This window comes from Pogonomyrmex barbatus, unplaced genomic scaffold, assembly GCF_055798465.1.
Source record: "Pogonomyrmex barbatus isolate J1 unplaced genomic scaffold, ASM5579846v1 scaffold18, whole genome shotgun sequence".
Taxonomy (NCBI): Eukaryota; Metazoa; Arthropoda; class Insecta; order Hymenoptera; family Formicidae; genus Pogonomyrmex; species Pogonomyrmex barbatus.
This window is the reverse complement of record NW_028297114.1, coordinates 3,157,469-3,171,159: the sequence shown is the minus strand read 5'-3', so window position 1 is coordinate 3,171,159 and position 13,691 is coordinate 3,157,469. Positions and strand designations below refer to the sequence as shown.

The following is a 13,691-nucleotide window of genomic DNA, read 5'->3' as shown; positions in this document are numbered from 1 at the left end:
AATGATGGAGAAATGCGAGAAGAGGGATGTCTTTACTTTTATCAGTAAGCCCGAATGTCTGTGTCTGTTGACGTCACTACCGTCTCGCTTGCAATTTCCCGTAAAAGTAAATTTATTCACGCAAAACGGTTACTTGTCGCCGATAGCAATCTTATCTGGAGAAACGTAAGAAAGAGAAAGAGAAGGGAGAAAAAGAGAGAGTTTATGGCTTTCGAAATAGATTGCTGATATTTTGCAAACTTTAATTTCAATCGGGATTGTGGGCGTCGCGTCGTCGGCGAAGTGCGATCGATTTTCGCAAAAGCTTATGTTACGTTGACGTCAGCGACAGAACCGAAATTGGATAATGCTAATAACGCGTGGACGCTAGATAAGACGTAGTTATTCTGACCGCCAGGTTGCTGCGCGACATTAGCGAACAGTCCTTCAGAAATCCGGTCGAACGTGAGCCGGCGCGACAACAAAAGGAGCGACCACGCCAGTCAATCAACTTCTTGCTCGTTCCGATCGAAGTCGTCGCGCGAGTTGTCCTCAGAATCGATTCCTTTTCTACCATTGCGATTCCGTGATTTCGTCATTTCGTCATTGGCGATGATGAATTTTATCTCACATTATTACTCGTTCTTCGATTTATAGAGAAAATAAAAATATAGATTGATACACGAGGGCAGAGCTATTCATAAGAAAGTAATTTTTACTTTCACATATTCTTATTTTATCGCAAAATTTAAAAACGCAAAATATAACGACGAACGATAAACGTTTTTTTCGTTCGTAAAATAAATTATTTTAAAAAATGTGCAGCGGAAAACAATCGAAATGCGAATTAAATATATAGTCTAATATGATTTTATGATTATGCAAGTATCAACTATATATTGTTGTAATAATAAAACGTTCACTTTCGCGATAAGTAACAAAATTGTTACGTTTCATATCTTTATCGCAATCGGCTACGCAATATGTTTCGTTCTAACTTAGGAAAGTTTAAAATTATTGATTGTCGAGACACACGAATTCCATAACTTAACATGCGAGCTCTCGAAATCCTCTTGTGATTCTCCGTAATTACGTTTTCGCCGAATATTAACGTCCGGAAGCATGATACATCGTAAACATTGCGCGAATGAGAATCAAATCGCAAAGAGATATGAGAATAAAATGCAGCAGATAACAGACAGCGCATATAACATTACCGATACGTATTGAGATAAGAATGCCAGCCGTTCAGAAGGTGGACGTCCATCGTTTGAATAATACAGTGCTCTCATGTTTATTATTAGCAAAAGAATATAATATTTCAAAAATATATGCCCAGAAAAATAAAACGGAGAACGAGTAAGTCCTCTTTCCAAACGCATTCCGTTTTAAGTCTCTCGCTATAGACCGAATTTTGATATTTATTCTCTGTCCATTACATTTTTTTCTATTTCTCTTTGTCTTGACTCGAGTGTCTGTCTACTCATGCGTAATCGAAATAATATTTGAACCTCGACGAAGCGTACGATTTGAGACAAGACGATAGATTCAGAGAACGATATATACGCGAAGAGATTCGTTATCGCTTCTATTGGTCTCTCGATTTTTATTTTTCCTTTCCGTTCGTTATTTCAAGGCGCGTCGCGTTCAAGTGTGCAAGTATACAGGGTGTCCAAAAAAAAAACCAGACGTTCTCTTATTGAAAGATTCTATGGAACATTCATCGCTCCGCGATGAACCTGAGCGCGCGAGATTTTCATAAACAGATCAATCAACTTCAAATTTGATTTGATTTGATTTTTTATTTTAAAATACTATCATAAAGAATCTCGATGTTTTTGCGAGAGTTCTCGTCTTAGCAGTTTTTCACGGAATCTGCCAATAAAGGAACGTCCGATAATTTTGGGACACACATATAGACGCGACGTGATTTGATGACGGAAAAAAACAGGGCGGTTGCGGTGAGGGAGAGGGGAAAGAGGAGGGGGAGAGGGAGGAGGGATGCGTCCAGGAAACGTCGCGGTGGCTCCGAAATGAGCGCGTTCGCGCCGACCGTTTATTTACGCACATAATCGCGGGCTACGCGGGCATTTTGCGTTTGTATGCAAATGGGCCTTCGAAGCGCACGCGATTTATACCACGCTTCTAAATGTCTATGCCGTGAAATATGCGCCTCGCACGCGCGGCCACCAAAGTGCATTTCCGAGCGAACGCCGCTGCAACTGCGACGAGGCCGCGGGCGGCGCGGCGCGGCGCGGCGCGACGAGTATAAATAAATTTCGCGCGAGTTCATGCGAAACGCGAGTTCACGCAGAAATGTGGTCAATCCACGCGATGCTCGGATTAACGGAGATCGGATGAAGCCGTATGGGACACCGTATCTCTGATGTTAAAACACTGAACGCGCGCGTCCGCTCGTGCCGCCGAAGGTGGAATCAAGTTGGCGAACGCAAGAAAAGAACTCGCTTAAAGAAAAGAAATAATTTCGACAACTGTAATTTTGTACCTCTGGAATTTAAGTTCTCGCAAAATAAGAAGAATCATCAAAATGGTACATTGAATGCGATAGGAATGTAGTAACGAGATATGTGGACTATTAATTAATGAAATAGCGAAATAGCTCAACGATAGACTCAACTATAATTACACAGTTATATACAAATGAACAGAATGTAACAATTTCCAATTTAGATAAATGTTTTTTTTTTTCAAATAAGCATAATGATGTAATATTATTAATTTTAAAAAATATAACAATATAATACAATATGCTAGTTTATCCAACAATTTACTACAAATAATTAATATTATTTTTTAGGTCATATTTATTTGTTGGCCTTGTTACAATTTTGTAATATATAGTTGTGTCATTATTTATCTATAATTTCTGATACGACTTTTTTCTGCATGCTACAACGTGAACCTGACTCGAAATTGGTTTTGATGTTGATTTTTTATTAACTAGATAGTTAATTGACAATTGAAATGTTGAACGGAATTGTAATATACATCAATAACGATACGCCTTGCGAAAGATTACTCTTCGCAAAACGCTCGTTTCGATATGATGTAATATTTCGTATTTATCTATATGGATGTATAAATAATAATAACGAATCCATTGTATAATATATCATGCAGATTTTTGATTTTCCAAATACGGGGAATATAGGCATGATTTATCCATGCTCAACGGCTTATTTTGGAAATTGCATTCATACATTATATGCATAACAGTGGTTGTCTCGCATCGAAACTGAACTATCGGATTACAATTTACTTGATTTCCGATCAACTTGATATTCTGTAAAACCGGATTATTCGAAATACCCAGCTAATCTCAGCACGCGGTGATTATTTATGCGACCGTTGCTATGACGACGATTTATCAACTACTAAAGTATTGCCGAAAGCTCGACGAAACGCGAAACATATCCACCGGAAAGGATAGATTTTGCGATATGTAAAAATAATTGTCTCATATAATTCAAGTTTAAAAGCCCAAAAACAGTTGGCTTATTTAAGTAGACGTAATTTAAGATAACAAAATTGTTTGCTTTCGCAAAATTTTGATCTTATGTAAAATGCACCCATTAAATATACTGAAAGATCGATTCGGTTGGCAAAAATAACGAGATACAACGCAATTTTACAAAGAATGACCATGGAGTGACGTTCAAAGAAGCATTTCACTGTCTGAAATTTCAACTGCAAACATCGTCCTGAGAAAGCTTGGCCAGATTTGAAAGATTTGATAATCTCACATTTTGAAATGCTTCTTTGAACATAGTCCGACAACCAATTTATTATTGCAAACTATTGTATTGTAAAATTACATTTCGATAACAGAAGATTTATATTCTATCATTTTTGCCATCGAAATCCAAAACTTTTTAATTTCGTCGAAGAGCGAAAAATTTCTAAAAAAATGTTAATATGTCTGAATCCTCTTTTTCTTTCTCCGTAACAATTAAAATCGATACATTTTTAGTCGATTAAAATCAATCTCTTTTCGAACTTTCTTATCTATATTTCAATGAAATAGAAATCGAAACTACGAGAAAAAGTTGATCGCTCTTATTTCATCTTGACGTCGAACGATCGTATCGTGTTTTATTTTATTGCAAAATATATGAAAATATATTTAGCTTAATCGGATCCGCTACAAAGTCGTAGTATTGATAGAAATAAGACAGAAGATCTGTTTTTTGTCGCTGCACTAGGCTGCAGCAAAACTTTTTGTCTCGCTACCAAATTTCCAATATATATCCACTTTGCTTCAAGTACAATACGATACACCAGTTCAGCTACAAAAAACAGACCGATAAAAAACATGTATATAATTTACACTCACCGCCTACGTCCGCAGGGGTCGAGTAGGACAGGAATCCAGCTGCGCGCCTGGGCCGCGACGCGAAAGCTCCCGCTGCCACCTTCACGTCCTTCCAGCTGAGTCTGTTCCGTCTGCGTAACACAACTTTGCCGATATGTATACAATATACAATATACAACACTAAAAATCACCAATCACTCCTTCGGTCCTTTCTTCTCACCTCGCCGTGGCTGGCTATCGGTCACCGAAAGCAATGTCAACCGTCGTGCAACAGCGGAGCAACAGCGGAGCAACAGGAGAGACTGGCGCAAACACACTCATTCAGATCGAGGCGCAGCCGAGATAAGCCGACGACGCGAAGTGCGCGTCGAGTCGAAAACGGTTTCGCGGGTACGGAACGTACGGAACGTACGGAACGTACGGAACGGCGGACGACGGCGACAAATCGACGATGCACCAGGACGCGCGGTGCCGAGACACGCGCGACCGACGCGAAACGCGGCGCGACGCGACGCGACGCGGCTGCCGAATTACGGATACGAGTTGCGTAGAGCACGGACGCGATGTAAACACCGTCCGACTAACACAGTGGCTCGCGCAATTCTGCCGCTTACGACGCGCCACGGCCGGCGCGCGTCGACCTCAGAGGACGCTGCGTCGCGCGCAACTTCGCGCCGTTACGCAAGCCGGCGAATCGGCGCGGACTTTCGCGGATCTTGTGACTCGCACCGATCAACAGTTTTATTATTTACACTGAATTTAAAAGGTATGCACCAGAAATCGTTTTGAGAAAAGCCCTATTTGTAGAAAATAATTTTCAATCAACAACTTTTTAGCAATGAATATGGTAGATGGTATATTTATTGAAATTATTCATAACCAAAAAAATTTAATGATCGATACTATCTTGTTATTGTCTTAATAGTCGATACTATTGTCTTAATAATCAATAAAAAATCAATAAAGTATATTAATTTATTTCATCCGTTACACAAAAGTGCGATAAATGCACTGAAGATTATGAATTGTTATGTATTAATGCCAATGAATATTCCAAAGTATTAAGGATATATTACATATATTTTTATATTACATCTATTTGCCACGAAAAAATTATGAAAGACTTATAGGTTATTCTTGATTCGCATTTAAAAGTAATACAAAAAATTTTGCAAGAATCTGATCAAAACCTATTTAAATATAAAGTAAAAATATGTTTTAAAGAAATATAATTAAGAAATAATTTCAATTTCTTATAACTTATATTTTAAATATTCAAGATGATTTATGTAAGATTTCATTGTGATACAGAGATTAGGTATTCTGTAAATAAACATTTAATTTAATTTAAAAAATCTTTTTTAAAATAATTGATAATTTCTAGTATATTTTTGAATACTTTTTGGATTCTTTGTACATTCTTTTTGAATTTTTCCCGTATTTGTATATTAAGAAAGAGATGATAAGAAAAATTGCATAGCTCTAGTTTTAAGAGTATAGCTATACTTTAATTTTTATAAATTAATAATATATGAGATATGAATATGAAATAACATAGAACATATTTTGTAATGCAATTTTTTTACTTTTCATATTTCATGTTATTATTATTATAAGAAATGTGATAAGCTCAGCTACTTTTACTGTTTTCATTCGCTGCGTGTTGTTGCATTATTAAAAAGCTTTCAAACGCTCTCGAAAAAAAGTTACAAAGAAAAATAGAATTCGAAATCTCCCTCCTTTTATAGGAATTAAAACGTAATCTCATTTGCAAACTCTTACAACGCCGCCATATACACCAACTCAAAATGGAAAAATAACTATTAAAAAAAATTGAAAGAAATTCCCTTTTGTTTCTTATTTATATTATGAAAATTAATCATTTTTATTTTAATTGTAATATTTATAATCAGTACTATAGAATTAATTGTTTAAAATTAATTGTTTAAATTAAAAATACATTTTCATGTTGACTAGTGTTTTTAATGGTAAAAATTTTCTTATAATTTTGTTATAATCTTAAAATTTTGTTGTAATCTTGATTTTAGTAGGATTGATATCCAATTACTACTGAATGTTATTCTCTGATTATGTACCTATATATATCATAATTATATATATAACATAATTATTCAGATGTATGTAGGAAGTAATAACGCACCATCAAAAAAGCGCGATATCATTTCAACCGCTTTAAATATTTTACTGCAAAAGAAAATTTAATTTGATACATGTGTGATTACCGAATATTTAACACATAAATCAGTGAATTTCTATATCCCTTTTTACTTCCATTAGAAAAATATAAGAGTTAATGGAATAACAAAACAATATACAAAATTGGATCGCAATAATAGAAATGGTACGTGAAATAAATGAAAAAAATCATATATAAGCAAAATATTGTCAACTGAAAGACATAAATAATAATTATTAACATTGAGAATATTATTAATATTACTGAGAAGATAACTGTTAAGGTTCGAAATATATTTAGAAAATATTGTCAAATTCAAATTACTGGAAGTTTCATAAATTATATAATGTAAGTCGATATATTCAAGAGTATCATGTGAAGCTTATTTGAATTTCTGATCGTGCCGATTTTGAATTTGATGTCGTTTTCAGGAAAGTGTAAATGTTGGCTTTAATTATACAATGAACAAAAACAGGTTCAATTGACTTGTGTGAGTTTGAATATTTGTTTACGAGCTGCAAAACGCAAATATTTTGTCAGTACTTTTAATGACGCGGACGTAGCGCGGTCGGACGGACGGATTAAATCCGGGAGATTTTATATTCGACGAACGTCGAACGCGCAAAATAATCTTGCGCGCAAAATATTTAATGTGCTTTAATGTATTTGTTCGATAAACGTTAATAGAGATTCGCCAAAATTTTAACCGTATACAATACTGTATACCGCGTGTCAAATTAATTTTAATAATACAATAATATAAACGAATACAGTTTACTTACAACATAAATGCGCTAATACGTTTATAATTTATAGACGCTCTTCTAACATATAAATTATAGATGAGAGTACGAGGAGAAATGATTTATAGCTTTACACACAATTTCGCTGTTCGCGCCCGAAACCTCTTATCATCGCGGCCCGGTATCAGCGACGAAATGCGCACGCAACTATCAATCAAGCCCTGTATTCAGAGACAAAAAAAAAACAACGAGTTGCATCTGCGCTCAGCGCAAGTCAATAAACCCGTTTTATCATCAATCAAAGCTCGCTTGTACAAAATCTATCGGCCTCACTCAGTTATGCAGTTTGTACGTTCGGGCGCAGGCGCGCGGGCGCGCGATCCTAGGGCTTTATCGGTGACGCGGTGTCGTTGTTCTCGATAAGCGCGAGATTCGGCGAGATTGCGCGTTTTTCGGCGCCGCGCGTAAATCCGCGCGCGTAAGCGTAAGCGTGCGCGCGCACGCACGCGGGTTTAGCGTCCTTTTAATTACCGCTTGTAATTCCGAACAAATGCCAGTCATCGGGTTTACGGTCGTTGGTCGCGCGCCGCCCCGCGCCGTAGGCATTCATTTACGAATATTGTTACCCGAAATCAGATTGGGCGTACAGCGTACGCCCCGCGCGGGCCCGATATTGTTTTCGGTGACGCTCGGGCGTGCATAATCATATTCGCGGTGTCGCGGAAAACCGCCGCGCGCGCACGAACCTGTATACCCGTCAAATGAAATTGGCCTGACTAGAATACGCCAAAATCGATATTCCGAGGGCCCTCGTTTGTCGTCCGTATATGCATGTACACTCGGTGTGTCGTGTATGTCTTCCCTAGGCCTTTTCAAAACAGACGCGTCGCGTGCCATCAGGTATTCATGTGCCATTTTACTAAAGATATTATTAACAGGTTTGACAATATCGGCAGTTCAATAGTTGCAGTTTGACACGTGTCAAGGGACATATATCTACACCATCAATGTGATACTAAGAGAAAACTAAGTACTTTAAAAAGATTAATTTATGTGATTTAAATAGTGACATTTTGTTTGGCAGACTATGTAATATTTTACATTATTTTCACCGATTTCTATAAAAATATTTCTAAACTCTCGATAGAAAAGTCTTTTTTTTTTTAAGTTATAAAAACATTTTTTTATAATTAAGAATGGATTGGCAATTATTTAAACTCTTTCCGTTGTCTTTTAATTATTTTAATTCTACAGATTTAAATATTCTTCATTTATATAATAGGATTATAAAATATAGCTCTTTAATATACACTGCAATAAATTTATTTATTAATTTGTACATTAATTAAATCAATATACATTTGTATTATTATAATTAACAAAATATGAATTAATAATCAACGCATTACGATTATCTCTTATTTATCACACCATGGTATCCTGACTATTAAACTCTGCTTTAAGATATAATGATTAGTGCCTTCTTAAATTACAAACATTATTTTCTTTAATTATCCTACAAAATGGATTACTGCTAAACATGCAGACGTAATACGCATTAGTTTTTAAAAATATCTACGGATATCATTTATAATGCCGAGTACACAGTCGAAGCGGGCTCAATTATGTTATGAGCGCACGAACGTGGTATACAGTTTATAAATTACATCGTAAAAGTTGGAAGGGTGTTTCGAGATCATTTTTACAGGCCGCGATTCCATGCGCCGATAGTAATCGACGCGACTTGAATTTTTTATTTCGAGTTTCGAATTCATCCAACAGCGCCGTTGCAATTGAGGGCAGAAGAGAGGGAGGAAGAGAGAGAGAGAGAGAGAGAGAGAGAGAGAGAGAGAGAGAGACAGACTGGGGGAGGGAAACGGCCTCTCATTGCACGGGGAACGGGACGATACATTAATTAACTCGACGAGAGCGGTGAATTGCAAAATAATTCAGCTTTTTATTATTATGCAGCACGAACTGTGAATATAAAATCATTTACCCTTTTCGATGATCACAATTGCAAAATGCCATCGGGTTAACGAAGTCTCGTCTGCCATTCGAGGCAGCGCAATTGCCAAATGAAAAAAATCTCGCGAAAATGAAAATTAAAACTGTCCAACGTAATTTATCCCGAGGTTGCCAAAATATCATGGGTATATATCATGGGGTATACATAATGTTAGTGGAAATTGCGGAAAAGTTAGTTTTTCCATCACTTACGTACATTTCGCGAGGTGATCTTTTCGCATCGGCATTCTCACCCCATAATCGACAAGATATTCTAATAAAACTAAAATAGAAAATAAAAATAAAATTCTGTGTAATTGTATTGAGTTCCACCTTGTCCTTCGCAAACATGTTCGAAAAAGCGAATATAAATAAATATTTCTGGGAAACATCAAACGGGAGCTTGACATATTGGGACAGTAATAAATTTTTATATGTACGAGTTTATCTTTTCAAGCAGAAATGCGAGAAATCCATGTTGCATGGAACTTTTCCATTTTCTGTATTACGAAGCAGGGGGCTTCAAGTTTCCTGGGACAACTTTTTGAAGAAACGTGTTAAGAACTCCGGAGTTCTTTGGGACGGAGGGAGTTTGAGAGGAGGAGGGGGGGAGGAAGGGCCAGAGGAAAGTCCAGCAATTATATTGAAATTCTAAAAATGGAATGCTAATTTCCGGGAATTCTTCCTGGATATTCGTTGTTTCGTTGTGCGAGAGCGCGGATTTCAAAGCATCCCGGTATTTCGTAATTGATTATTACGTGTAATAAACGCGTTCGCGTACCGTTCGCGTCCCGCCGTTATCTTTAGCGGCGGCGTGATTCAATATTCCAACTCGGAGGCAGAAAGCAGCGCTTCGAGGCGTATCGCCGTGCCCATTGCGGCGCATTATAATTCCGTAAGCTGCCGCACCTGAACGAGCATCATTTTCGTTGATATCACTTTCTGCTCCGATGTGCCTCTAGCCACCGGTGCGGCCTGGCTTACGCTACAAAGTCTGACGTGCGCCTCATTCCATAATTCATACCGCGGTGGATGTCATGCAATGATAAAGTGATATTGTGTTGCAAATTTATATGACACTCGCTCGCCATTGGCCAAACGCGTTTAGGTAATGAGATTCACTAAGAGAGAGGATATACAATTGACGCGCGGGCGGTGGTGATGTTCCTGTGATAAATATGGGTGTAGAAACTTAACTGACGATAAAGCCGCGTAACTCTTCGCGCTTTCACGCGCGGTGTCTGTTTCGTTCCCAATTAATGTCTCGATCATCGTGAAATATTGACTGTAAAATCGAATATTTTGTGCAACGATACGCGCGGTGATACGACATAAAACATCAATTGGCAATTTCGTTAATCTCTAGTCCCTATTCGATAATAACTGGTTTATCGAGAGAGAGAGAGAGAGAGAGAGAGAGAGAGAGAATTAATAAAATAAAATTTTATTTTTTACTACGTATAATTCTCCAGGTAGGTATAATGTTCCAGCTCGACTGTGAGATAACGAAACAATCAGTTGAGTAAAATTAATTCGCGATATTAGTGGGGAAAGAGCTAATTGTTTATCGCGTCATTCTTTTCTCCACGTCGCTACGATTTCTCTTTTTCACCCTTCCTGTCATTCCGTCCTGACGCTATGCGAGCGCGAACCACGAACAAGACGCAATATGCAGGTTTCACGGCAACGTAAAATCGCGCGTGATGGCTGCGTAATTTATGCCGCAATACGTATGTATGTGAACGCGTGGCGTTGCCTGGTTATATGGAAAATAACAAATATAGAGGGAGGACTCTTGCCTATTCATCGTGCCGCGCGCGTTCTGCAAGGTATCTCGATTTCGAATTCAGTAATTATTACATTTATTAATACCCGTCCGCGTCCGATGTTAATATGCAGAATATGCAAAATAATTATTTTATTCATCCTGTTGACCCGATAAATATTAAACTCTTTGGCTACGCTGTATATAATTACTAGTTAATATTCCGTACTAAACGACGTTTATTTCGATATCACTTGGAATCCTTTTTGCAAGAAATACGATTACTACCGAAATCACGAATTATATTTTAATCACTTTATCGAGTAACAAAGTACGTAAGTATGAATTATAATATATCTTTAACGAATTTCCAAGATAATCTTTAAAATCTTGAAATAAAATAATTAGATGAATAAATTTAACTGGGAACGCTAAACTTACCTCTCCCAATCAATTTCATTCGGTATTTATGTTGCAATTCAGTAATTACGTTTCACCGAGATTAATTAAATCGTACTTGAATGACAGGACGATGTAGAGTGGATAATCCGATTTCAACTTAGTCACCTCGACGGCGATTGGTTGGACGGGAACAAGCGGTTCCTTTGATTCTGGTCAGCGGAATTTTGGTATATCCATCGTATATCGATTGCACCAGCCCGACCGTGCTCAGGTCAGTTCACGTAAGTTCTGCTTTCCCTAATTGTACTTGTTGCACTTCACCGGGTCAGATGCACACGGCTCTGGCTTTGGCGTCTTGCCAAACCCTTGACAAATGACGCTGTAATACGGCATACGTCGTCCGTTCCTAATTCTACGTAGAATTTACCGAAACTACCGTTTCCATGTTCAATACCTCTTCGTCACGAGAATTTTGTTAAAATTCTTCTTCTCCCTAGGGATTCACTAAAAATTCACATTAAATTTATTTGTAAAATTTACTTCTTTATTTCTTTATTAAATTCTACATTATGGATATTGATAAGAGATAATTTACGGAGCTCAGTCTGTTTTATAAAAATTCGCCAAACTTTATTAATTATTTAATTTATAGCAAATCGTATTGCGTAATTACACGTTGCGCAAACAAATAACAGAATGCTTATAAATGTTATTCGAAATGTATATCGCGCATTGATACGTGAATAAATAATGCTTTAATTAAAGAACTAATTTAATGGTCGACCTACTGGTCTTCATGCGTGACAATGCGAATTAGAAAGGGGTTGCAAACGTTTACGCGTGAGAGTACTCGCGTGCCACGACGATCAAGTATTATTAAACCATACCGAAGTCTGTAATTAACGATCCTTATACACAGAGACGCGAGCCATGCTAATCGCGATTATACGGTAACAGGAGAGCACAACATTTGTAATTCATCATCCGTTGTGCACGCACGGAGTTATAAATTTTTCTCGACAAGTACACGATGGATCCCTTTTTATGCGAGAATCAAAGCTAACGGAATGATATCCGACGTATATTTGAGTGAGAATAAGAATAACGTGACTGTCGGGCGTTTAATAAAAGAACGACGTTTTCCATTGGAAATAAGAAAAGCGTTTCTCCGATAATTTCCTGTAATTTAATCAGGCGTGTCAAATCTTGGCGTTGCCAAATACCAGTCTCCTCTTATTAACCGGTGCCACGACCAAATGTCCCCCGTACATTTGCGAGGTGAACAGCACAGTAATACTGGAAATCCAAGTTGACAATTGATTCGCGCACGTATATGCAATATCACGCGAGTGCGCATTCAGGGAATGGGATAGATCCTGTTTGCCCGCGTGTCAACGATACCTATTATTGTCGATCCTTATTTGCATGGTCAATAACGCGAGGAAATCTGCTACCACCCCCTTACGCCCCAGGAATCGCGGAGAGGATTTGCAATTGTATTCGATGCCAAGGGGACCACCACCGTCGTACCGAGGGGGCTTTTCAGGGGTGCACCGATAAATCAGGGGCTCACGACACGGGTTGTGTATCGCCGTCCCAGTTCGCAACAGCGCACGAATCTGCCTTGAGAGAGAGAGAGAGAGAGAGAGAGAGAGAGAGAGAGAGGCATTGATACAAAATTTCGTGGCACGCAATTCTGTTAACAGCGGAATGCAATTCTCGCGGCTTTCATTTCCTCCTTCGTAGTATGGTCCGTGCGAAATGCGATAACGCGGTCAAGAGCCTTGGCAAATTGAGTTTAAATTAACAATTATGGCCGCAACGCAAATACGAATACAATTACACGTATTGCGGTAGGCCAAACATTTCTTCCAGGATAACAACAGACACACGTTTGTACATTGCAATATTTTTTTGTAATCTAATAAAGAGAAAGAAGGGGAGAGGAAATTAAATTTAGTTTATATAATGTTCTAAAAATCAACTTTTTCTTTTTTTTTTTTTTTTTATTCAAAGAATTATTTCAATTTTTATAAGTACAAAAGATTTAAAGTACACGAATACGAATCCCGACCCATCCCGAATAAGTCTCTTAATCGTTGCAATTAGATTAGCCGTTCTGCCATCTACTTAATTACACTGCAATTAAATTAACTTCTATTACCGTATTCTACCATTGAAATTATTTACATTACCTCGATTCCTTCTGTTGCTTTCAAAGCATGATCAAAATAATGTTGCGCAAAAAATTACTTTTCGGATAAT

General features: G+C 37.5%; 1 protein-coding gene across 2 annotated transcripts in view; it reads right to left on the bottom strand.

Moving 5' to 3' along the window:
- Positions 1-4,922, bottom strand: part of LOC105431819 (RNA binding protein fox-1 homolog 2) — a 266,891-nt gene extending 261,969 nt beyond the window's left edge. For both annotated transcript variants that reach the window (XM_089074930.1, XM_089074932.1), the window contains exon 1: positions 4,334-4,922. The gene's annotated coding sequence lies outside the window, so the exon portion shown is untranslated. The remainder of the gene's footprint in view (positions 1-4,333) is intronic.
- Positions 4,923-13,691: the final 8,769 nt, after the last annotated feature.